The 27,427-nt window shown below is 42.0% G+C and overlaps 1 long non-coding RNA gene across 2 annotated transcripts in view; it reads left to right on the plus strand.

The window, feature by feature from the left end:
• Nucleotides 1–27,427, plus strand: part of LOC106506781 (testis-specific gene 13 protein) — a 539,004-nt gene that overhangs the window by 510,739 nt on the left and 838 nt on the right. Inside the window, exons 8-14 of one of the 2 annotated variants that reach the window (XR_014833845.1) lie at nt 10,413–10,492; nt 12,707–12,881; nt 15,511–15,589; nt 17,392–17,463; nt 18,351–18,557; nt 23,342–23,466; nt 24,479–24,606. This is a non-coding gene — a long non-coding RNA (testis-specific gene 13 protein). The remainder of the gene's footprint in view (nt 1–10,412; nt 10,493–12,706; nt 12,882–15,510; nt 15,590–17,391; nt 17,464–18,350; nt 18,558–23,341; nt 23,467–24,478; nt 24,607–27,427) is intronic. The other variant, XR_014833847.1, reaches the window with a different exon arrangement.

Consider the following 27,427-nt stretch of genomic DNA (forward strand, 5'->3'; position numbering starts at 1 on the left):
CCCTTAAATCAGACTAAGCAATTATATATATTTTATCCCCTTTTCTTTGTCACTGGTTTTCAGAAGTTTGAGCACAACATGCCTCAGTGCTATTTATTTTTGTTTATTCTGCTTTGGGTTTGTCAAGCTTTAAATCTGTTGATATTTGTCTTCAAATTTGGAAACTTCTTGGCCATCGTCTCTTAAAATATCCCCCCACCACTAACCAGGGCCTCCAATTACACATGGGTTAGACCATTTGATACTGTCCTATGAGTCTCGGAAGCCTTGTTCATTTTTATCATATGCTTCATATGTTCTCTATATGCTTCAGTTTGGATGGTTTCTTTTGTTATCAGATTTACTGATATATTCTTCCTTATTGTCTAATCTGCTATTAAGCCCTTTAGTATAATTAGATATTGTATTTTTTTCCTTACAGAACATGTTAGACTCACTACATTTAGTCATAAACAGCCATGCAAGCATACTTAATGTGCCAAATATTTTATAAGTAGTGTTATTGGATGTTTTAACTGCATAAATTGAAGTATCTGACCAAAGCAGTTTTTGAATAGGATCTTGTGTTTCTCTTCCATGTATTTTCCCCTATATTAATTGAGGTTTTGATTACGTTAAGGCTTTAAGCTGACATAGTGTTAGGTCTATATGTTTTTTTTCTTTCTATAAATTGACTTATGAAACTTCCCAGGAGAACTTCCAAAAGTGCGCATGAACCAACATACAGTCTCCTAAATGCACGGAGAGGTATTGATGAACCAACTCTAGTCCCTGTCAAGTGGTGTCTATCCCCTGAAGACAAGGTCCCAGGTAAAAGCTAAAGTCTGTACTTGTTGAGGATCTAAGACTTCATAGTAAGAAAGAAAAAGGAGAACTACCTCTACTCCAACCTCTAGCATATGTTTAGACATATAATGGGCAAAGAAGGCAGGCACTTGGGAAATACATTGGATTCCTTGCAGACAATTTCATGGAATTCAAACATTGTTTTAGGCAATATTTAAAGGCTATTTTCACATTGCAAATTTTGAATTTAAACACCTGAAATGCATGTAATAATGCAATAACTATTAATTCGATTAGCTTTCCAATAACTATTTAGCTATACTGGTTTCCTCAAATCCAAATTAATGTCTTTTCTCCTTGGCTTATACTTAATCTTGCCCCAAAACTCAAAATTCCTCTGTCTCTACTATGGATTTCTGAATCCCTTCCCAAAGCTTTTATTTCCAGAAATCATCAAAGATAAGTCTCCTCCTCTCCTCTCCCCCCACCTTGGTTGTTCTTATTAAGGACTTCCTATCTGTTACCATCAGAGGGCGACTTTCAATAATTTCCTGGATCCAGGCTCCCTCTTGGGGTAAAATTCTAAATTGCTCCCTAATATCCTTCCTTTCCTCTTCCATTAAATCCCTCTAAAACACAGTCATTTTCGCAGACCTAGTATCATCAAAAACATCTCCTCAACACTTTCTTAGCCTAGTCCTCAAGTGTAAAGGCAGTTAGGTCCATATAAAATCAGAGAGGCACTCTTTTCTTTTATATAAGACTAGTTTTGACACTTCCGACCTCATGTCTTTTCCTGAGTATCAATCTCTCTTCATTATCTACTGATATGTCAACTAGTTTGCCTTCTATCATTTCTCAAATTAACAATTCCAAGCCCCAGTTCTCTCTTCATTGGAAACACACAGTGAGTTGGCCCTGCCTGCTGCTCAGGGCACTTCTACTCTTTCTGGACCAGCCTAACACCAGAAGTAAAGGCATACCAGGTGCAGGAGACCTATAGTGAATGTTCAACATTTCCAGTGGTATTATTTCATTCTTCTTATAAGAACATGTCTCTTCCTCTTCATCTAGTCATGGCTGTATTGCTATGGTATTCACAAATGTGATTGGGTCTTAACTAACCCATATATCAGAGCCAAACTGAGAGCACAGAGCAGAGGTGGGTAGGGAGGGAAATGCCTCAGAGAATCTGAGGATAAGCCACATAAAACCCTCGATTCTGGTTCCACCCTGATTGTTCTTTGCACTTATGTCTTAAGAACAAGATAAAAAGGAAGAAATTTGGGGATAATTATTTAGTACCACCAATAATGCCTACCAATAGTAAATCGAACCCCAAATCTCATTTAACCTACGTGGGATTTTTCAGCTATTCATTCAATCAACAGATATTTGCCGGGTGTTCATAATGTATCAAGTACTACTGTTGCAGGCACTGGGGGTATAAAGTGAACCAAGCATGCAAAATCCTTGCCACATGTAGCATAAATTCTCCTGGAGGAGATGGATAATAAATTTTAATGTCTATAAATTCAAGTCAATCTAAGGGCTTTGGAGAATAATAAAGCATGATAAAAAGGCAGAATTTGATTGTGAGAAAGTCTCTATTTGGAGTAGCTAAGGAAGGCTTGTCACCTTATAAGGTTGACACTTGCCCAGAAGAATGAATGGATTGACAGTGTAAGCCATAGGGAGTTCTTAGTGAAGAGTATTCCAGAGAATAGAATTAACAAAATTCCTGAAAGGAAATGAACTTAGCATGTTCAAGGAATAGTAAGAAGTCCAAGATGGCAGGAGTTGCAGCAAGGATGGAGAGACTAACAGGAGATGAAGTTAGGAAGAAGGGTGATCTTGTATAACAGAGTAAGGGGGTTGAATCTTACTTGTTTTTGTCTTTTTACGGCCACTCCTGTGGCATATGGAAGTTTCCAGGCTACAGGTCAAATCAGCCACAGCAACACCAGATCTGAGCTGCATTTGAGACCTAGACCGCAGCTTGCAGCAATGCCAGATCCTTAACCCACTGAGGGCGGCCAGGGATTGAACCCGCATCCTCACAGACACTAGGTTAGATTCTTAACTCAATGATCCACAACGGGAACTCCCAAATTTTATTTTAAATGTATTGCCAAGAAGGTATTGCCAGATTGTGAGCAGAAAATTCTGTTTTGTTTTTGTTTTTTGCTGCTTCTGCAATTTGCAGCATGCAGAAGTTCTCAGGCCAGGGATAGAAATGGGGCCACAGCAGTGACCTGTGCCACAGCAGTGATGACACCAGATCCTTAACTGCTAGACCATCAGGGAACTCTCTCTCTCTCTCTCTCTCTCTCTCTCTCTCTCTCTCTCTCTCTATATATATATATATATATATATATAATATATATATCTTATATATATATTATATATATATATAAGATTTACCTATGGAAATACATGGCTTCTTTCCTTGCCCCTTCTCTGGGCTTAACCAGGTGTTCAAGTGAAGCAACCCACCGTGCAAACTGAAGGAGATGATGTACTTGGGCCATAGTTCATAGACTCTGTCTGAGAGCCTGAGAAATACCACTTACAATGCTTTCTTATAAAATGTCTTTGATTTCTTAAGGGAAATAGAGCTGATAAGAACTGCCAACATGCATCTTATTTCTGCCTGCTGCATTGTTCCCTCCCTAACATTACTTCCTTTTATTCCCATCTCCTGCAAAGGAGATTCATCTCAAAGAAAGCTGCAATTGTGTTTAGACAGCCCATAGTGAAAGGGAGATTTGGCTTGAAGCAGGGTGGTTGAAAAGCAGTCAGATTTGGAATATATTTGGAGAATGAAATCAATAGGCCTTGACGATGCACAGACTGGATGTATAGTTGAGGGAATAAGAGGAATCAATGATAACTCCAAAACTTTCTGCCTGAACAACAGAACGAATGGCAGTGCCACTTACTGAGAAGAGAAGGACTGGGGTAGTAACGAAGGGGAGAGAAAATCAAGAATTATTTTGAAGCTGTCAGGTCTGAGATGCTTGTTAGCATCCAAGAGCAGATAGAAACTGCAATCGTATATAGTCCCCAACCAGAATGTAAGCTCCAAGAGGACACTAGATGAGGCCCTGGCACATAACATGTGTTTGATAAATATTTGCTGAATGACTGAGCAAATAAATAAGTATGAGTCTGAAGATATTATAATCTGAAGTCCTGGCCTATAGCCCTTGCTAAGCAGAATGATTTAAACAAGCAAACAACAACAACAACAACAAAAACACTGCGGCAACAAATACCTATTATCTATTTTTTGTTTCTTTGTTTTCTGTTTTGTTTTGGTTGTTTTTTAGGGCAGCACCTAAAAAACATATGGAAGTTCCCAAGCTAGGGGTCAAATCAGAGTTACAGCTGCCAGCCTACACCACAGTCACAGCAATGCCAGATCTGGACTATGTCTGCAACCTATACCACAGCTCATAGCAACACCAGATCCTTAACCCACTAAGCAGGACCAGGGATAGAAGCTGCATCCTCATGGATACTAGTCAGATTTGTTACCACTGAGACATAATGGGAAGTCCCCAAATACCATTTATTAATACCTAAAATAGTGAGAGGAATCTGGGTCTGGGGCCCTCTTCCCTCTATCCAAACTCAAATCCAAATTTCTGGATTAGCCTGCCCCATGGAGGAAAGGAGGACATGGAGAATAGAGAGCCAGAGCCTGAACAGAGGAGTGCACCAAACCACCCATGTAATCTTTTAATATACAGGGGCTCTCCCAAAACAAAGGAAACCCCAGCAGTGATATGAATTTCCTTTTTGAGGGAAAGCAAAGTGGGAAAGTAAGAAAGAGGCTTCCTAAAGAGCTCCCTCCATATTCCCAACCTCCCTTACCCTAAATCTACAATATACAATATTGAAGTTTTTTCAGCTTTTGCCGGTATTAAAGTTCAATATATGGTTTGGTTTGAAAGTGTAGCATAGAGGAAGATCGATCTATCATCTATCTATCTATCTATCTATCCATCTATCTACCTATAGTTTAGTATGACTGTGTGTTATCCTACCTCACTATTGCTGGTTATCACACTGTAAATAGCCTATCGTTATTTGGAAGAACAGGAATGACTAAGAAAATACAAAAAGTAAGAGGATGAGAGGAAGCTTCTTGGTTTCAGCCTACGGAGAGGCCAATAAATTAGTACTTATTGCCCGGAGTCTACCTTTAGTGGGTAAACTCAGTCTTGGCACTCAATTGTGACAATGTGTGTCTCATATTAGCGTAGAATTCTATAAAATTAACAGATATTCTTCTCTCTTGGGGGGAGGCATCTGAATTGATCACAACTATTTCCTAAACCATTCTTATAATTAGGTTTTGGCTTTTTAAAATGTATTTATTTATTTAGTTTATTTACTTATTTATTATTATTTTTTTGGCTGCACTCATGGCATGTGGAAGTTCCCGGGCCAGGGAGAATATCCAAGCCTCAGCAGCAACCTATGCCACAGCTGAGGCAATGCCAGATCCTTAACCCACTGTGCCACAGCAGGAACTCCCACAACTGGGGCTTTGATGCTTGGACTTACAAGCTAAGAACCTGCAACCTTGTTCTCTGTGCCATTGAGCTAGATCAGGAGAAAGGCCCTAAAGAGACAAGAGAATGAAAGGCATCGGTGGGGTTGGAAAGGAGCTGTGAATGGGAAGACACATCTTTTGCTTCTCCAAATAACATCCATTGAAAAATTCAAAAATTTGGAGTTCCCGTCGTGGCGCAGTGGTTAACGAATCCGACTAGGAACCATGAGGTTGCGGGTTCGGTCCCTGCCCTTGCTCAGTGGGTTAACGATCCGGCGTTGCCGTGAGCTGTGGTGTAGGTTGCAGACGTGGCTCGGATCCCGCGTTGCTGTGGCTCTGGCGTAGGCCGGTGGCTACAGCTCCGATTCAACCCCTAGCCTGGGAACCTCCATATGCCGCGGGAGCGGCCCAAGAAATAGCAACAATAACAACAACAACAACCAAAAAGACAAAAGACAAAAAAAAAAAAAAAAAAAAAAAGAAAAATTCAAAAATTTGCTGTAGTGGGCAGCTCCAGTTCTAAGGTCTTGCTGAGACTGCCTTCTATCCCTTACTGTCCATACTGAATTTTTTTTTTAATTTTTTTCCTTTTGTTTTTCCTTTGGTTCCCATACCCCTGACACTCCTGTGCTAAACTGAGTGAAAGTTCTGCATAGAGAGACAATTTCCACTCTCTCTTGTGCACAGATACCCCCATATTTTAAATAGATCTACAAACAAATCTCATGACCTTGAATTTCCCAAATTCCCAATCTCCTGCTCTTCTTTGTATGCCTCTATTTCTGGCAGTTTTTCTTAACTCCCTGTTTATTTCAGAGTGGCTATTATTGCTGCTACATTCTCCTCCTCATAAAATTCATTAACTCTGCAAGTCATTTTCCATTCATTCATCGCTGAATAATGCTAGTTCTGTTCAGATTTGGTAGTAGTCAACAGATGAGATGAATGAATGTTTAATCTCTGATCCCACTCTGCCTATGGATGGAAGACAGGTTGCTAGGCAAAGCTTTCTGCCCAGACTCCAGCTTCTAGCAGGCTTTCATTTTTGTTTTACCATGGAGATAACTTCCTGAAACCCCTATTTCCTTGTTCTCTGGTATCTGAGCCAATATAGAACGTTGAAACGACAGCCATGGCATTCAGTGCGGTCAGGATTTTGAGGTATTTGAAGTACCAAGCATCTCTCCTCCCCCTAAAGGTTCCGAAGCAATTAACAAAAACATGCATGAATCAGATACGTTCAAAGTGTCAGTTTCTGCTCAAGGCTAGCTCGGAGTCTGTGGCTGGGGCCTGGATATAAATTTGGCTTTTTAATACATCCCTTTTGTCCTCAGATAACTTTCCACATGTTGCTGGCAGGCTGTTTGAAAAAGCAAGAATCAAAATTGGGATTACCTACCTTGCTCAGCACTATATACCGCTACTCTTTCTTTGCAGAAGAAAAGAGGGTGGACGCTGCCATAACAGTACTTTGGAAAGGGTGCAGGTTTCTGCTTAGAAGCAGTTAGAAAGAGGAGGAAAGGAAGAAAATGGTTGCACAAGGAGTTCTTCCTGCCTCATACCCTCACTTCATCCTCTTTGTGCCAACGTCACATCTCCCAGAATGCACTGTGCCACCCCAAGCACCCCATCCTTACTCCCCAGTGTTTACCTAGGCTATGAGGTCTCCATCCCGATGTGGAAAGCTGTGGAGGCAAAGAGATGAGGAGGAACCATTCTAAGGTCCCATCACTGATCAACACCCAAGCGTAGTAGGAAGGGTTTTGGTGGATGCAGCCCCTGTGTCTGGAAAGAAGACAGCCAGTGGGGAATATGTGCTGCATTCACATTATCCTCTCTTAGAGGGTCTCTTCAGGTGAATCCTGGCTTTGCCATGAGCTCAAGTTTTGTAGGTTTGTCGTTGTTGTTTGTCTTTTGCCTTTTCTAGGGCTGCACCCGCAGCATATGGAGGTTCCCAGGCTAGGGATCTAATCAGAGCTGTAGCTGCTGGCCTACGCCAGAGCCACAGCAACGCCAGATCCGAGCCACATCTTCGGCCTACACCACAGCTCGCGGCAACGCCGGATCCTTAACCCACTGAGCAAGGACAGGGATCGTTGAACCTCAACCCCATGGTTCCTAGTCAGATTTGTTTCTGCTGCGCCACAACGGGAACTCCAGTGTTTTTTTGTTTTTTGGCTTGTTTTGTTTTGTTCCTTTTTCAGCCACACCTATGGCATGTGGAAGTTCCTGGGCCAGGGATCGAATCTGAGGTGCATCTGGATCATTAACCCACTGTGCGGCCAGTGGGGCACGCCATCATAGCTTTTGATCTGAGTTATCTGCCTTACAATTGGCAGCATGGGCTTGTTTATTAAGCTTCGGTAGATTTTTATAACCCTTTTCTGTGTCTTCGGAAGTTGTGGTTTGGATGCTTTAAGGTAGAGGCTCTCTTTTCTCATCTCTTCCCAAGATTTCTGGGGCTCCTTTCTCCTGGTTCTTCAACTTCCGGCCCCTCCTTTTCGGCATTTTCTACACCATCCACTCAGGATGCTCTTCCTTTGGTATTTGCTTTGTCTGAAGCTCTGTCTTGTGCCTTAATGTCTTTTCAGCCCACCATTTCTTCTGCCTGAACTCATCTAGTGCAATGGTTCAGCTAGCACATATACTTGAGGCTGATTCCCAAATGTGTAATTCTTTCCCAAACCTCTCTCTCTCTTGAGCTCCAGATCCATACTCAAGCCATTTACTAGACATGGTCCCCACCTGCATCTCATATTCAATTGTCCAAAACCAAAATTCATTATTTATCCCCAAAATGACTCCATCTACTTTATCCTACACTTTGGTAAATTGCACCTACATCCACTCAGGTAACCGAGCTAGAAATGTGATTACATAATCCATGAGCCCATGCATCCAATTAGTTACCAAGTCCTGTTAATACCGCCTTCCTAACATCTTTCAGATCTCCTTCTTTTACCCTCCTTCACTGCCACTACCTTGTTTTAGAGCTTCTATCAGTTTAGGGTTTGTTGTTGTTGCAAGCAATAGAAATGGACTGACTAAGCAAAAAAGACATTGGGAAAGCTCACAGAATTGAAGGAAAAAGCAAATAACCATGCTTCAGGAAGGGCTAGATCTGGGGTGTCTCTGAGGACCTTGGCAGGTGGAGCTCAAACATTCTGTCTGGGACACGGCATAATGTTATTCAACTACAATCATCATCTCTCTGTCTTTATCCAACTTTCAGATTCCTAGTCAAGAGAATCTGATTGGCCATCTTTGAATAAGTCATCAAGGGATAGGAGACAGGTCACCCCTGTGACCAAATTTGTGACCATTATAGACCCTTATAACTTCTCAGCCCTTCCTCAGTTCTGCCATAGCCTCTTCAAAGCCTTCTGCATCTTTTCAATCTCTAATGCTGCCACCATTTACATATTTTGAAAATATGCATTGTTCAATATATCCCTACTTAACACCCCTCTGTACTCATGGATGTCACTCTAGGGTTTGGACACTGGCTTCCTCTCTAGTCCCATCTCTTGCTACCTTTCCATTAAATCTTATGTTCCAAGTATACTGTGATTCCCAGTCATTCCAATTAGCCATGCTTTGTTCTATACTCATGTTTTTGCTTGTGTTTCTGCCTCTTTCTCAAGTGCCCATTTTCTCCCCCTTTCACCTGGTAAACTCAACCTTCCAGGCTATATAGGGGATTAGTTCCAACCTCTCCCAGTCTCTCTTCACCCAGGTTAAGTGCACTTCCTCTCTGCTCCACTAGCATCCTGAACTCATCCCTAACCCTCGGACATTACAATGTGTTGCATCCAACTCTTTCCTTGTCTCCCTTCCTGGCTAAACTGTGAGCTCCTTGAGGTCAAAGATTACATCTGATTTGTGTGTGGTTCCCATTACCTAGGATAGTGCCTAGCATGTCATACATGTTTGATAAATACATTGAAATAAACATTGGTTTTGAATGCCTGATATACAAAGCACTATGGGTGGAACACATGTATTCATATTCATATTCATATTTCACTTTCAAGGAGTTTACTTGGAAAGGAAACAAACAACCCGCACATAAGAAAAGTACAGGTAGAACAATTCACTACATAATTCCATGTACCAAAAATAGGACATGACGCTAGAGTTTGGGAATGGATTGATGTGGAAAGTCTTCTAAAGAAGAAAGGCCTGGAGTTCCTCTCGTGGCTCAGTGAAACTGAAACTGACTAGCATCCATGAGGACGCAGGTTCGATCCCTGTCCTCAGTGGATTGGGAATCCAACATTGCTGTGAGCTGTGGTGTAGGTTGCAAACACAGCTCAAATCTGGTGTTGCTGTGGCTGTGGTGTAGGCTGGCAGTTACATCTCTGTTTTGACCCCTAGCCTGGAAACCTCCACATGCCGTGGGTGTGGCCCTAAAATTTAAAAAAAGTCAAAAAAGAAGAAGAAGGGTCTGAAGAGTAACATAAAGAAGAAGACTCAGGAGTTCCTGTCGTGGCTCAGTGGTTAACGAATCCAACTAGGAACCATGAGGTTTCGGGTTCGATCCCTGGCCTTGCTCAGTGGGTTAAGGATCTGGCGTTGCTGTGAGCTGTGGTATAGGTTGCAGACATGGCTCGGATCCCACGTTGTTGTGGCTGTGGTGTAGGCCGGTGGCTACAGCTCCGATTCAGCCCTTAGCCTGGGAACCTCCATATGCTGCGGGAGTGGCCCAAGAAATGGCAAAAAGACTTAAAAAAAGAAGAAGAAGAAGAAGAAGAAGAAGAAGAAGAAGAAGAAGAAGAAAGAAGACTCGGTGGCTTAAAGAGGTTGGGGAGAGAGTTTTACTTTTGGAGAATAAGAGAAATGCACACTGTGTTTGAAGAATAGGGTAAAAACATTGGCTAAGATACAGTGAAAATGTCAGTGAGTGTGTGTGTTGGCGAATCATAGGTTATAACAACAAATTGGAGCAGATTGGGGCAGTTTTTGTTTAAAGTCTTTGGGCTTTTCATTCTCTGATTCCAACACAGAACACCTCAGCATTCTAGATTGCCCTTTCATCACAAATTCCCTGTGTTTCCTCCAGAATATTTTCAAAATGGGCAATTTCCATGTCAAGGAATTTCCGCTTCCTCCCTGAACTAAGATTTCCCGATATCCTTCAAGGTATTGTACAGCACATCTTTCTCTTCGTCTTTGAGATATAGTTTTTGTGTTTGTGTGATTTTTTTTTTCCCACCCTGAGTTCCAAATAAGCAGCACAAACCTTGTGCCTCCCAATTTATTGGTTCCTATTTATTTAAGTTTCCATAGACACATAAGCTGGACTCACAATTCCAGGAAAACTAAAGGTGAGAAAAAGGTGAAGAGCTCATTAGTTTATTTCCCTTGAAGGGAACTTTCAGGGGTGAGCTCGGTCTAGTCGTAAACTCTAGACAATCACATTTGGGATTTATGTCTAAACTATCAAACTGGATATAAACTCTAAACCATCACCTATGGACATCAATCTTTCCTCCAAAACCATGGGCTTTCGAGGCGCTTAGGCTAAGAGGCATTACTGAAGCTCTACTTAAATGTCAGGCTCCCACAATCTGATCTCATCCTACCTCTCCACGTTTATGTCTTACTACTTAATCCAACAAGAGCAAAACAAAACACAACCAAAAACCAAATAACCTTCCAGATAGGCTATTTCACACACCATCCTGCAAGACCCAGCTCATGCTCCAAGTTCTTGGGGAAACATCCCCCTCAAGCCTCACTGGCCTCTCTCTTTTCTCTAAATTTGGATTATGTTTTTTTTTTTCTTTTTAGGGCCACAGATGCGCCATATGGAAGCTCCCGGGCTAGGGGTCAAATCAGACTACAGCTGCTGGCCTATGCCACAGCCACAGCCACAACAATGAGAGATCTGCCACATCTGCAACCTACACCACAGCTCACAGCAACGCTGGATCCTTAACCCACTGAGTGAGGCCAGGGATTGAACCCACATCCTCATAGATAGTAGTCAGATTCATTTCTGCTGAGCCACGACAGGAACTCCTAACTGCTGGATTCTATATCATCGATATTTACCTTCCATTTAAAATTTTCCATATCAGGAGTTCCCATTGTGGCTCAGTGGAAACAAATCCAACTAGTATCCATGAGGATGCAGGTTCGATCCCTGGCCTCGCTCAGTGGGTTAAGGATCTGGCATTGTTGTGATATAGGTCACAGACACAGCTTGGATCCTGCATTGCTGTGGCTGTGGTGTAGGCCTGCAGCTGTGGCTCGGATTTGACTCCTAGCCTGGGAACTTCCATATGCCGCACCTGTGGCCCTAAAAAGCAAAAAATAAATAAATAAATAATAAAATAAAATAGTCCATATTAAGGAGTGTAGCAACTCCCTGCCTCCCTCCACCCCCCATTCCAAAATATACACACACTTTCCCCAGCTTCTCAGACCTAATACCTGGAAGAGTCTGGTTGTCTTGAGAGGAGAGGCACATGTTAAAGAATGGCTGCCCCTCCAAATTCCTCCCACAACTGAAATGTGAATTAATTTGATTTCAGGTCTTTTTGTTTTTTAATTGAAATATAGTTGATTTACAATGCTTCATTCGTTTCTGGTGTACAGCAAAGTGATTGAGTTTTATATGTATACATTCTTTTTCATATCCTTTTCCATTATGGTTTATTACAGGATATCGAATGTAGTTCCCTGTGCTATACAATAAACCTTGTTTTATAAATTTTTTTTTCTTTATTGGCCACAATATGGCATGCAGAAGTTCCTGGGCCAGGGATCAAACCCTTGCTACAACAGTAACCCAAGCTGCTGCAGTGACAACACCAGATCCTTAACCTGCTGAGCTACAGAGAACTCCAAGAACCTTGTTTTATTTCCATCTTTACGTAGATATATTTGACCACTCTCATGGAATTAAAATGTTACCTTTAGAGTTTCTGCTGTGGCACAGTAGGTTAAGAATCTGACTGCAGTGGCTCAGGTCACTGCAGAGGCGCAGGTTTGATCCCCAGCCTGATGAAGTGAGTTAAGGATCTGCCATTGTTGCAGCTGGAATCAGTCCCTGGCCCAGGGAACTTCCATGTGCCAAAGGTACAGCATTAAAAAAAAAAAAAAAAAAAAAAAAAAAAGAATGTCACCTTTAAATCCATTTTTACAGATGAGGAAATTGAGGCCTTAAGAAATGAAGTCACTTACCTAATAAGTTACATGCATTTGTCATTATTGTTTCACATTGAACTTCCTCTTCCCTCACTGCAGTTACCAACTAAACCTAAATCCTTGAGGGCAAGGAAAGCCATGTCTTGTGCATTTTATGCCTTTACCATGACACTGATCCGTCTGCTCTTGTTTCCCATGCAGGATCAAGAATGGGGCTGGGCACACAAAATGTGCTAAGGAAAGAATGTTTGGATTGAACTGAAACCCTGCAGAACGTGGTCTATTTAGAGGCACTGAGTTTGGCCTCTGGGAGAATACTTGCCTCGGGTTGGCCCACTTAGCAGTGAACAGCAATGGGCCAAAGGACACAGACCAAGTGTGTAGTCTTGTTTGCCCAGCTAAGTTATAAAAATCTCCTTATGTAGACTTATTTTGTAGCCCATATTGTTTTGAACAATGCTAGTCACAGAGTAGACACTCATGAAAAACAGTTTAATGACTGACTGTCCTGGATCAGATTTGGTCTATACTTCATGCAGCAACTAGAGTAGCTTTACCAAAAGGAAGCACCAGGCTGTCAAAGACGGCCCTGCTGGGCTGCAAGGCATTTTTCATGGCCTTGAAGAAGAGTACCTAGGATCCTGGGCTGCCCTTTAGATACCAAAGAATCATTTTTAAAAGGGCTACAATAGAGTTTCTAATATATTATTAATTATTAGATAAAGTAATAGGCCACATCAAAAAGGCACCAACTCGAAGATGTTAAGTGGGGATGAATTCATTTTGGTCAACCACGATGTGTCACCCACTACCCTGAGTTAATGATGCAGCTTGTAACCAGCAATAGATGGAAGTGCTCTGATCCTAGAATTGGGATTATTTGTACCATGCTATAGCTAGTTGACCTACCAACTACATAGCTTGGTTATTTCTACTTTTCTTATTTTGGTCCACACTCTGCCATGCTAATTTTTAAAGGAGAGAGGTTTAGTTGAGGTAGTGCCAGGATCCTACTTAATTTAAGGTAGTTTAACCTCCAAGGAGAAAGCAGGCTATTTATTTTAATCATTAACCCAGTCTTACCAATGAGCATCTTTCAATATGTTCAGGCAGTAAGTGGGTTTAGTAAGTAATCAGTCAAGGAATCCAAAATACTTTGTTACTAAATATTGCAATTTTTATCCCTCTCCCTTTTTTCCCCAAAGGGAACTGGTATGGGAAGAGGGTTAGGAAAGTAAGTGAAAATACAGATTATGAGAATATTTGCCATTGATGATTTTTATTACCTTAAATCTAGGTAGGGAAATTTAGATGAGTTTAGGTGCATGAGGGACCCAGTAATCTAAGCATGGTCATTAAGAATTGGAAATTTAGGAGTTTTCATTGTGGCTCAGCAGGTTAAGAACCCAACTAGTATCCATGAGGATGCAGACTTGATCCCTGGCCTCACTCAGTGGGTTAAGGATCCATCGTTGCCATAAACTACAGCATGGGTTGCAGATGTGGCTTGGATCTGGTGTTGCTGTGGCTCTGGTGAAACCTGGCATAGTTTCCCAAGCCTGGGAACTTCCATATCCTCCAGGTGCTGCCCTTAAAAAAAAGAAAAAAAATTGGAAAAAAATTTAGTTCCACTAACTACATCCCTTCTCATGGAGTAATTGGCTAATCATTGGCAAAGCCAGAGACATTTCCAAGTGGAGAAAGCAAGGCAAGTAGGCAGTCAAAAAAGTAGGTGGTCTTCAAAGGTATTATGAGAGTCCAGTTGCCCAAAAGAATTTTCCTAAGCAATCTACTAGGCCAGTTCCTTGAGTGGTCTAAAATCCTTATTTTTAAAAAATTGTGGTATAGTTGATATACAATATTGTATAAATTTCAGGTGTGCAACGTGGTGTTTCACAATTTTTAAATGTTATATTCCATTTATAGTTCTTATAAAATATTGGCTATATTCCCTGTGTTGTGCAATATATCCTTGTAGCTTCCTCATTTTATGTATGGTAGTTTGGACCTCTATCCCCTACACCTATCTTGCCCTTCCCTCCTTCCCTCTCTCCACTGGTAATCACTTGTTTGTTCTCTGTATCTATGAGTCTGTTTCTTTTTTGTTATATTCCCTAGTTTGTTTTATTCTTCAGATTCCACATATAAGTGATATCATACAGTATTTGTCTGCCTCTGTCTGATTTATTTCACTTAGCATAATACCCTCCAAATCCATTCATGTTGTTGCAAACAGCAAAATTTCATTCCTTTTTCTGGCTGAGTAGTATTCCATTGTGTGTGTGTGTGTGTGTGTGTGTGTGTGTGTGTGTGTGTGTGTGTGCACCACATCTCATTTATCCATTCATCTGTTAATGGACACTTAAGGTTGCTTCCATACCTTGGCAATTATAAATAATGCTACTGTGAACATTGGGGTGCATGTATCTTTTTCCCCCCAGCATTATTTTATTGCATGTCTCTTTTTGAATTAGTATTTTCAGTTTTTTGGATATATACCCAGGAGTGGAATTGCTAGGTCATATGGTAGTTCTATTTCTAACGTTTTTAGGAACCTCCATACTGTTTTCCATAGTGGCTATACCAATTCACATTCCCACTAACGGTGTGGAACAGAGGGTTCTTTCTTCTCCACTTCCTGGACAACATCTGTTATTTGTGTTCTTTGGGATAATAGCCATTCTGACAGGTATGTGATAGCTCACTATGGTTTTCATTTGCATTTCTTAAAAACCCTAGTTTAGAATAAATCAACTTATCACTTGTCACCATGTGTCCAAGAGGTCTCACCTGCTTAACTCTTCAAACTGAGTTTTGTTTTCCCCCAGCATTCAGGCTGAATAATGAATGGTATCCTTTACTACCCACACATGTGCAATTAGGGATCACCCAGAATGGGCTCTTGGAAGTCAGGTTCCCAGACTTTGCTAAGGGAGATTCAGAACATGTAGACCAAGCCTCTGAGTAAGAAAAAAAAACAATTGGATATTTTGCCTCTTTTTCAGGTTTCAGAATGGCAAATCAAAGGCTTCAAAAACTAGCCCAGTTGAATTTGAGAAAGAAACAATTGCTGATAGTGATGAGGTAAGAAAGACCATTAATTAGCAATGTTCATTTAGAGCCTTTCTTTGTAGTTGCTTTGAGTACTTTATAAGCTGAGTCTCACAAACTTCCTGTGGAAAAGCAAAAAAGGGTAGATTTATATAGAAAGCAAGGTTAATTTATCTAATTTTATGAAAGAGAAACAGAGACACCCAAAAGGGAAGAGACAGGGACATTCATGTATATCATCTAGGAAGCAGGGCTCAAGCCCCAGGGACCAGGAATCTATTTCAGAGCACGATCGAGTGTTAAAACTCTGATTTGCAGCAAAACTCCATTGGGTAGTTTCGTTTCTTCCCCAGGTTTATCAAATTCAAGTGAATTTTCCAGGCCAACTTTGATTTCATCAGCCAGAGGTAATGCAATTCGACATAAAACTAAAAACATACTCCAGTTTGGAACTCATGGCTAACTGCTGGGGTCTAATCTGGAAATAAAATGCAACACTTCAGAAAAATTTGGGAGTAAAAACATTTTTCCTGGAGAATATCCTCCCTCTAAAATTTAATTTTTTAAAAACTGTAAAAGAAAAATCTTCACATCTTCCCCCCATATAGGTTTTTCTGAGATAACTGTGATTCTAAATATATGTGTCATATTCGTGCAGCAGGTTTTTCAAATATGTTTTTGTTTGGAACAAAAGGACTTAGTTTTACAAAAGGTGATAAAATTAGCTTCTGATCTGTCCCCTGTTTGATGCCACCCTCCCTAAAGGAATGTCTGGCTTGGCTCTGGTCCTCCTAGTCCTTTTCCAACCCCTGGGAATTGCCAGCTCCTGGCACTTTCCTCCTGGAGCATAATACCTCCTCTCACGCACAGTTCTGTCCCATTCCTACTCTCTCCCTCTTCTCCGTTCATTCACCCTCTTGCTCTTTTCACCCATCCAATGTAAGCCCGCTTCCTTCTGAACCGCATCTCACCATATCACTTCCTTAGGGCCAGACAATCTTTAGAAATGCACATGCAGAGGACTGTGCTTTTTATCTGATTTCTGATGAGGACAAGCCCAAAGGCAGTAACGCAGAGCTTGTATCTCCTCCCGTTCTCTGTCCCTTTGATAGATCCTTTGATAGCCTAGGGCTAAGCGCACGGCCAGGCAACAACCCCCGGTCTGGTCCAGGCAACAACCCCCGGTCTGGGCCGCAGAAAGAGAAGGAGAAGGCTCAGCAACTCTACCATCAGATAGGACACTAAAACAGTCCGCCAATCGCCAGCACTACCACCAGTAGAAAAATGCAAAGTGGTAGACAGGGAAGGGTTATCAAAATTCACTTACTTTTGGCCACCTTTCTGGAAGAAATCCTCAATCGCAAAAAAAATTCAAAAAGGCACCCTGCACCATTGTGTCTCCCTTCCTGTGTGTGCCCAGCTCGCTAAACAGTTATCCTCAGGGCTTCCTTCTACTCACAAACCTTCAGTTACTGCCCTTTTGTAACTTGCTTTTCTGCCCTCCCTGTTGATTTTTTCCTGCTCTCCCTCCTATAGGATTGGGAGAGGTGTGAGCCCTTGGGGTGATTTTTTTCCTGGGGGGGATCTTCGATGCTGCCCTTGTCTACTTCCCCTCCTAGCAGCTCCCAGCATTTCCCAAAGCTGGTTCCTGTGGACCAGCTTCCCTGTCAGGATGCCTTAGAACCTAGCTCTCCAGGCTGAGGCCCTCCTTCTAGAAACCCAAGGTGCAAAACATGAATTCTTCTCACTTAAGCTGGAGACCAGGTATTAGCCAAAGATGAGGTTGTTTAGGATAGGTACAACCTGAAACGACTAATTTTGATTTTTGTCTCTAGATTTTGGATGCAGTCGGGCAATCAAAATTTGTTCTAGGGAACCTTCACCATTACACAGTCCATCCAAATTTGGTAGGTGATAAAAGCAGTCCCCCACAATCTCCAAGAGCAAGTTTCAGCAGCGGTGCCCAAGACCCACGGCAGAGTATCCCAAGGGCCGCCAGCTTCTGGGACCCAGTGCATCCTCCTGTCCCAGGACACTGCTGGGGATGCAGCGGGGCAGGGAGGGTGGGGATGGGGGAATGGGGAAGAGGTGGTTCCTGCAGCTGATTTTTTTTTAAGTTGAGAAAACATATTTACAATCAGGGAATATGCATTCCTCTCCCTTCCTCCTCCTCAAATCCTCACCTCCCTCCTACTGATGGAACAACAAATTGAGTGGGACTGCCTCTCCCCCCACCACATCTTAAGTGACATGCTGTCTTTTGTGACTGCTTGTCCTTTTTTTTTTTTTAAATGTTGTGCTTATTATGCATATTAATGTGCTTGTGCCTGTGGAGAAACGTTGGTGGGTGGGAAGATGCAGATAAGGGCTGCCTGGGCCCCCTCCGGACTCCCTGAGCCGGGAGATTTGATCCCTGGCAGTTTCTCCCCTCTGCCTCCGAGAGAGTGGCAGAGAAGGCCTTTTGATTTAACACAGAAACTTCCGCTTGCCCTATTGTGTTGGGCACAATGTTACACTTTTTCACAAGAATTAAGTCATCTTGCTCCTTCTATTGTGGAAAATGTTCCCTCTTGTTTTGTCAGCCGCGAGGTCTGTTTGCAGGGAAAAGCCCTGAGAGAAGAAAGAGACAGGGAGCTTCAGACATTTTCTGTTAAATAAATTTCCAAGCAGATTTACCCAGCCCCTGCCCAGCTTCTGTCCCTACCCCACAGAGGCGAAAGATTAGCCAAGTGATTTGTAATTATTCTCTCGATCTAATCTCTTTGTCCCTCTGGCAACCTTTCTGTCTGCTCAGGCCCAGTACTATGAGCCTTTGAAGCCCACTGCACTGCATAAATTCCTGGCTCGAAACAAGAAAATCCAAGGCTTCACGTTAAAAGTCACAGAGTTTGATCAGGATAAAACCATACTGATTTTGACCAACAACCCACTTCCCTGCCCAATCGACCATCATGGCAAAGACATCCCACCAAAATACTTTTCCAAGGAGTTATTGCTCAAGGTAATGGCACCTGGGGAGGCTTTTTGGCACCTGGAGTAAGGACTCTGAACAAAGAGAAGAGTAAGCTTGAAGGGAGCTAACAGCATAGAGGATGGTACTCAGGAGCCAACCTCTTCTTTCTTATTCTTTACCAAACAGCATCTGAGATCCTGGGAAATATTCAGAATCAGATTTGCACAAACTTGGATCATGCACCTTCATTGCATAGAGAAGAAAGTTTCTTAATTCAAAACTGTTCCTCCTTGACCAAAGATATTTAATTTGTAATTAACAAAGGGTAAACTAGTCACTGGCTTCCTAGTTGAGTATAAAGTAGCAACAGATAAATCAGGAAATGAGGAGTAAGGAACAGAAACACATATCTAAATGGGGGAGTTCCCGTTGTGGCTCAGCAGAAACGAATCTGACCAGCATCCATAAGGACACAGGTTCGATCCCTGACCTTGCTCGGTGGTTAAGGATCTGGCATTGCCTTGAGCTGTGGTATAGATCACAGATGCAGGTTGGATCTGGCATGGCTGTGGCTGTGGTGCAGGCCTGTGACTACAGCTCTGATTCAGCCCCTAGCCTGGGAACTTCCATGTGTCCCAGGTGTGGCCCTAAAAAGACAAAAACAAAAAAAGAAACAAAAAAACAGGGAAAGGGTAAAGGGCTATGCTCTTGAGTGTCAGAAGGGAAGAGGAACAGAAAGTCTGCTATCACAGCAGCCCAACATTGGGACTCTGTTATACACTGGAGAAGTTCAAATTCAGTAAACAATTGTTGGATATACACTAAGCTAGGAACCAAAATAGAAAGATGATTATAGGACAGAAGGAAGGAACTTGGAGTCTAACATGAAGGACAGATCAATAAGTGAGATATAAAAAGGAATTATAATATACCAGGATATATGAATAATAAAAGAATATACAACATACACTAATGTGCAGTAGAGAACAGTATCTTTGTTGGGGGAAAGGAAGCAATCAGGGAAGTTTTACAGAGGAAGTGACCCCGGACAAAAAGAGTAGGAGAATATTGCAATCAGTGGGAACAGCAAAGGCGTGGAGACAAGAGATAGTGAAGTGCCTGTAGGGAGAGGTAAGACAGTAAACAGCAGGAGATAAAAATTTATATTTTAGAAAGAAGTTTTTTGGAAATTGAGAGAAAATTGTATTAGTTGTGGAAGAGACAAAAAATCAGAACGATTAATTATGCAGTTAATACAATTGTCAAGGTGAGAGATGCTGAAGAATTGAACTAAATCAATAGCAGAGGAAGTGAAGAAAATCAATTTAGGAGAGATTTAGGAATCATGATCTAAAAAAGATCTTGACAGCCTTAAGAGCTGGTCTAATATAATAAGAAGTTAAACGAGATAAGTGAAAATGCAAACAAGAGAATCTAATTATAATAGAAATTTGATGCTGGGAATGGAATTACCCAGAAAGACAGAGTAAAAATGTGGCCAATTTGGAATTAGTATTTCCTTAGTTGTTACATGGATGGCAGTGAGAGATTTCTTTCCGAAAGGGAGAATAAAATATTAACATCCAGGAGTTCCCATGGTGGCTCAGCAGAAACAAATTTGACTAGTATCCATGAGGATGCAGCTTCTATTGCTGGCCTGCTCAGTGAGTTAACGATTCAGCGTTGCCGTGAGCTGTGGTGTAACAGATCCCGAGTGGCTGTGGCTGTGGTGTAGGCGGGCAGCTACAGCTCCAATTCAACCCCTAGCCCGGGACCCTCCATATGCCACGGGTGTGGCCCTTAAAAAAAAAAAAAAAAAAAAAAAAGCAAATATCCAATGGTATATGCTGACAAAGGAGTTAATTAACTAATTCATTGCCTGTGGTCTCTTGGATCTCAGAATTTGTGCCATTTGAACATAAGCTCAGTGGTTATTTCTCCTAGTCGGGGGTATTATCCATAGAGAAGAACAAATGCCAGACCAGGATTGCCTTGCTCAAGGTAGAGAAGGAAATACAAGACCATCATGTAAGCTTAGTGTGAGAAGAGCTTTCTCCCAGCAGCTGGCACTTTGTGAGCCTTCCAGATCACGTGTGGGACCCGACTACATTCACGAGTAAATTGTACTACCAGCCAAACTGTATTAATAGACAGCGTCAAGGCTCTGATTGTCAACAACTGGCAGCAACGTGATTTTATGGGGCTATCTGGAACAAGTCCAAGAGAATGGAAATGCCCACTACCTAGAATACTTCTTTAATATTCATGCTGCATCCCCTCCTTCTCTTGCTAGACAAATGTGACAATCTTTTGTGAGCCTGATTATGCACAAAAGAAGCATTCTTTTGCTATGCCTGGACATGTGTGAAAGAACAGTGCAGGTTCCAGCAATGGAGCTGAAGAATGGATCTGATGTGTCTGTCATAGTGATATCTGTCTTTTTTTCTTTTCTTTTTTTTTTTTTTTTTTTTGTCTTTTTAGGGCCGCACCTGAGGCATGTGGAGGTTCCCAGGTTAGGAGTCTAATCAGAGCTGTAGCTGCCAGGCTATGCCACAGCCACAGCAATGCCAGATCCAAGCCACGTCTTCTACCTACACCGCAGCTCACAGCAACACCGGATCCTTAACCCACTGAGAGAGGCCAGGGATTGAACCCACAACTTCATGGTTCCTAGTCAGATTTATTTCCGTTGCACCATGACAGGAACTCCTGTCACAGTGATTGTTATATTCACAGCATTTTCTAAGTGAAATGGCCCTACCACAGTTTGTGACAAATAGATGCCCCCAAAGGTCCTACTTAGAAAGCACTCAGTTCTCTACTCCTACTGAAGACAGAGGAGGACACCAGACCCAGTAAAGCAAAACTCATGGGCTGGCTAGCGGCTAGGTCAGTGGTTGGTACTGCCAAACCCAAGCAAACAAAGCCCCCAAACCAAACCAAAAGCAAAACCAATTAACCTACCAACAACCAAAATCCCTGAGCTAATCAGATGCTTGCTTCGTGGTATCTGAATTGGGAAAGGAAAAAATTGAGGCTGTGGGAATGAAAGCTGAAAGAGGGAGGCCATAAAAGAGCCAACCACGAAGAAGAAGGTAGGGTCAGGTTGAAGTAGGACTAGATAAGCAGAAGCCATAGGTAGAAAAAAGCTATGCGCAGTAAAGGTAAGGAGTGAACATTAGAGACAGAAGCAGAAAGGAAGAAAGTAGGAAACTAGTCAATGATATGCTGCTAGAGTCAAGATAAACAAGCTCATGCAGCAGTGGTCCTTAGCACTGGATTCCAAAGAACTTTTTTATTCTTATGCTTCTTCTCTAAGGTCTAGCTCTGCTAAGGTTTCTGCTCTTTTGTGGCCAAAATATTAGCTAGGTCTTACGTCCTATGCACATATTTTGTTACAGTAAAACCCCTATTAGTTGAGGTAACTTGAAGGAATTCCTGATTCTCAAAACTGGAAGAGCTTAAAGAGAATGTGTATAGAATCACAAAAACATAGTTCAGCCAGTATTTTTTAAAAAGAGGTTTGAAAATTCATATTCATTCATGTTTTCTGTCATCCTTTCAATCATTCAGTAAGTCTTTATTGAGCACCTACTATAGGCCAGGCAATGTTATGGGATAGTAGGGGCCTATCAGTGACTAAGTCAAAGTTTAATTCCACTGAGCTAAACAGACCATGAACAAGCCAACAATTGCACGGAAGTAATGTACAATGGGATAAGCACCCAAAAAGCAGGACAAGAGAATGAAGAGTGATGGGCGTGAGTGGTGACTTTAGATGGTGTAGTTAGGGAAGGCTTGCATAAGCAGAGATGACATTTGAAGAGAGACTTTAATGGGATGTGTCCTATAGTTGTTACGCCTGGCATATTGTTTTCATTTCAGATTGCCACACTTTAGGAAGAATACAAATTGCAATTTTTCCAAATGAATTAAAATGATAGCGATCAGAAGAACAGGGAACCCAAATGCCAAAACAAAAACAAAAGCCAAAAAACCCCCAAAAAACCGAACCACCTTCCCAACACCCCCAAACCCAAAACCCAAAACAAAACAACTTCAAAACACTGGCAATGCTGAGCCTGAAAGAGAGAGGGAGCTCACGGGGAACATGATGGATTTCTTCAAATTCTTTAAGGACTCTGTGGACGAGACGCTAGATTTGTCCTGTCTGAACTCTAGAGTGGAAGTTACAGGGAGATGGCTATCAGCTGATCAAAGATTAAAGAGCTTGGGTTTGTAGGTATGGGAACACTGATCACTTGCTAGTGATACTATGCACAGGATAAGAGTGTCAGATGAATGGTTAGACTGGATGATCTTTTAAGATTCTTTCTCAAAGCCTTTGAGTCTATGACTTTAATGGTGATTAAATTATTACTTCACAAAACATTGCATTCTGCCTTTTCACTGCAGACATAGAATGGCATGTGAATGAGGCAGCCATCCCCAAGAAAGGTGGGTAGAGTCCCATGGATCTCTTTCCCAATTTATCACCAAATTTCCTAAGCAATTCAGTAACTGAATTCTTTTCAGAACTGGTCAATTCCTCTGCCATTTACTTCAAAGGGCCAGTGGGCAAGCTCAGTCTATTATTTTGGAAACTGACCAAACTTTGGACAAGTCAGCTGGCTGTGAACCCAATAGGTATTAGCCCACTCAGGGAACTGCTTGCTTCCTCTTCTTCTGGTTTCTGCATTCCTACTGCCATATTTGGCAGTTTTGTTGCATGATTTTAGGGGAACTGAAGCTTAGTCCAGGAGCTTAGTTCAGCCTTTAAGTCCAGGAGACTCAGCTTACTCCCCTAATTACTCTTCTTCCCTCTGCTGCAGGAAAGCAATCAGCTCAAACCCACTGGGAACTACCTACCCCTGATGTCTCAGAAAAAAAAGCTGAAACCAGTCTTTCCTGTGACACTGTTGGAGGATCCTACATCCAAACATGAACAATGGTTTAGGTTAAGTCCTGGCACTTTCTTACCTTTTCTTTATTCATGTCAGTATCTCTCTCTCTCTCTCTTTTTTTTTTTTTTTTTTTTTTTTTGGTCTTTTTGTCTCTTGAGGGCCGCACCTGCGACATGTGGAGGTTCCCAGGCTAGGGCCTGAATCAGAGCTGTTGCTGCCAGCCTACACCACAGCTCACAGCAATGCCAGATCCTTAACCCACTGAGTGTGGCCAGGGATTGAACCCGCAACCTCATGGTTCCTAGTCAGATTCATTTCTGCTGCGCCATGACAGGAACACCAAGTATCTCTTTTCAATATGATCTAACAAACACTTTTTGATTGTTGGGAATATGGGCAACTGTGTAATAATAAGACAGCTTCTCTACATGACCTCCAACATCATTTCCAACTTAACAAAAGAGAAACACTAATGCAAAAACCAAGGTTTTTCATGAGAATGATTTCAAGAGTGAAGAGAAGTATTCAAAAATCCATGCTTTTCCCTCAGTGCATGTTAAGTGTTATTAACATAGGAATAATGTGCTTTGCATGATATTTGATTTGAAATTGGTTATAGGACCAGCCTGTGTCTAGTTTGGAGAGGAGAGAGGAAATGCTTGAGTTTCTTATGGGTTTACAATGCTAGGTTCTAGAAGCATCCCTTTCACTGAATAATACCCATCTCTATACCACGAAAACCTTCCTTCCCCTTTAGAATCTGAGAATGTAGCGACAGGTTCCATTAACTCCATGCTCTAGGACCTACTAAATTAATTTTCTTTTTTGGAAAAAAAAAAAAAAAGTTATGGCCACACCATTGGCACATGGAAGTTCCCAGGCTAGGGACTGAATCTAAACTGCAGCTGTGACCTCCAATGTAACTGTGGCAACACCGGATCCTTTAACCTACTGCAACAGGCCAGGGATCAAACCTATGCCTCCACAGTGACCCAAGCCACTTCAGTCAGATTCTTAACCCACTGCGCCATGATGGGAACTCCTAAATGAACTCTCTTTGTTCAGGTTTTCCACAGACAAGGATTTCAAGAGTGAGGGGAGGTATTCAAAGTTCTATGCTTTGAGAAGACAGAAAAAAATGTATCCTCAGCTCAACTTTGCTCCAGGCTGTAAAAGAGATATGAAGAATGATGGTAAGCTCCTCTTTGTCAAAGCAATGGTTTATGGGATAGAGATGAGGGCAGGAGGGACAACCTATGGGGACAAGAGGTAAGGACAAATGTACATCTCTCTTGGAGGTTCTGGAGACTATTTTCCCCTGTAGCATGGAAGCCAAAAACTTCTATGTTAGATAGAGGCCCAAGTGGTACTAGGCTTTGGACCCTGTTTAAACCCTCAGATTCCAAGAAAGCTCCAGTACAGTGTTTCCCGAACTACATCACCTACCACTTTACTAGTTTTGGTCAATGTGTTACTTGCCCTATTATTTATTTAATGTTTTTCTTTAAAATGATTTTTTTTCTTGGTTCTTGTCCTAATTAATACAATATCATTGACATCATGGATTTGATATACTAATTACATGTTTTTTTCCTCTGACATACCTTTGATCAAATTCATTATTATTTTTTTTTTTTTTTTTTTTTTTTTTGTCTTTTTGCCTTTTCTAGGGGCACTCCTGTGGCACATGGAGGTTCCCAGGCTAGGGGTCTAATCAGAGCTGTAGCTGCCGGCCTACACCAGAGCCACAGTAGATCGGGATCCGAGCCACCTATACCACACCTCACGGCAACGCAGGATCATTAACCCACTGAGCAAGGCCAGGGATCGAACCTGCAACCTCATGGTTCCTAGTTGGATTCGTTAACTACTGTGCCACAACGGGAACTCCCAAAATTCATAATAATTAAAATTTAAAATGTTTATCTATGTATCACCTAAAACTACCCAGTGGCATGCATATCATACTTTTTTTTTTTTTTTTTTTTTTTTTTTTTTGTCTTTTTTGCCATTTCTTGGGCCGCTCCTGCGGCATATGGAGGTTCCCAGGCTAGGGGTCTAATCGGAGCTGTAGCTGCCAGCCTATGCCAGAGCCACAGCAACACAGGATCCCGACCTGTGTCTGCAACCTACACCACAGCTCACGGCAACGCCGGATCCTCAACCCACTGAGCAAGGGCAGGGATCGAACCTGCAACTTCATGGTTCCTAGTTGGATTTGTTAACCACTGCTCCACAATGGGAACTCCACATATCATACTTTGAGGAAAACTGCCTAGAAGGGCCAAAGAAAAAGCTGTGAGTCTCAGAGGTCCATGGGTCTCTTTGGGATTGAGGCAGACCATGGGGGTGGAAGAGGTTTGGGGTAAGGGTTTATGGAAGAGGATGCAACAAGAATGCTCCTCACCAATTATCATCCATTTAGCAACATTTATGGGGTACTTACTAAGTGTTAGACATTTATCAGGCACCAATAATAGCACTTTCAATATGTCAGATGAATGGGCTAGGTCATGAAGGGTCTTGTTTACATTTGTATAAAACAGAGCTTAGGTGGTTTTTTTTTTTTTTTTTTTTTTTTTTTGTCTTTTTGCCTTTTCTAGGGCCATTCCCATCCACAGCATATGGAGGTTCCCAGGCTAGGGGTCTAATCGGAGCTGCAGCCACCAGCCTACACTAGAGCCACAGCAACGCGGGATCCGAGCCGCATCTGCGACCTATACCACAGCTTGCAGCAACACCGGATCCTCAACCCACTGAGCAAGGACAGGGATCGAACCCACAACCTCATGGTTCCTAGTCAAATTCGTTAACCACTGCGCCATGACGGGAACTCCAAAACAGAGCTTAGGTTTCATCCAGCAAGTGGTTGGGACCCATTGGAGGATTTCAGAGCACTGAACATACAGTATTACAAGTATAATTGATGGGTCCCCAGACTTTGCCAGCCTATGGCTCCAAGATAAAGTTTATTTTTCCTATGAGGGTTCTCTCTTCAAGAAATTTCTGAAACTCCCTAAGCGTACCTCCCTAAGGTTCATTCTACAAGGTCATCCTAGTGATCGCCAGCCATCCAGAGTCCAAACAGTCACAGTTCCAGGGGTACGAGGTCATATCGTACCATCCCTGACCTGGCTTCCTCAAGCTTCTCTTCTCCTCCTGTATCCATTTGCCACCCAATCCAATGGCCACCTATCTATCGCCTCTCTTAACTCCCTACATACAACCAAGCTGTGGTATTAAACACTTCATAGTGTGGAGAAAAGTTAAAAGATGGCAGAGAATCATTTGTCTTGCTTTAAAAGGGGCCACTCTTAGGCTCAGCCTCAAACTCCCCTCAGTTCCTTCACATTTCTCTGCAGGCCCCCAGCGTATTACCCATTCTTGGGAGTCTCTTGGCTTATCTACACTGTCTCTACCTAGGCTCCCAATACTTGGCCCAAGGAAAGGGAAGGGGTTGTTTCTTCCCCAAAGCCTGATTATCTTCAGCCCCAAAATAAATAAGTAAGAATATCTATTTCCTTCAAGGGAAACTCCACATGGAAAGCAATATTTGAGCTTCATAAGCCAGCTAAATCATACATAATAGTACATTGAGTAAAGTTGGAGTAAATCTTAAGTGATACAGTGTGCAGCATATCAGCTGTTTAGTTTAAATCCATACTGGAAGAAAGAATCACTCCAGAACATAGAATCTAATCTGATTAGAATTCTCTGATTTTTCAAAGGCATAATTCTGTTAAGGTAACCCAGTTTACCTCTATAACCAGAACGCTTAATATCTCAGTCTGCAGCATTTATTAGACGTATGGTGACTTTACAGTTTCCCTCAAGAAAAATGAGTGGATATTTACTTATGTATCTAAAGGGCCCATTATAGGGCTTTTCCTAAACAAAGACAATCTACTGTGAAATTGAGCAATGTCTCCACTTCAAGCAAAAGAGAACCTAGCATCTGCTCCTTCCACCAATGGTCCATGTTTACCAGGCATCCAAGTAAAGAAAGATAACAGA

Source organism: Sus scrofa, chromosome 18 (genome assembly GCF_054392235.1).
Source record: "Sus scrofa isolate SSC_HxYL_T2T_F1_AM1 chromosome 18, Sscrofa_HxYL_maternal_Yorkshire_Landrace_v2.0, whole genome shotgun sequence".
NCBI lineage: Eukaryota > Metazoa > Chordata > Mammalia > Artiodactyla > Suidae > Sus > Sus scrofa.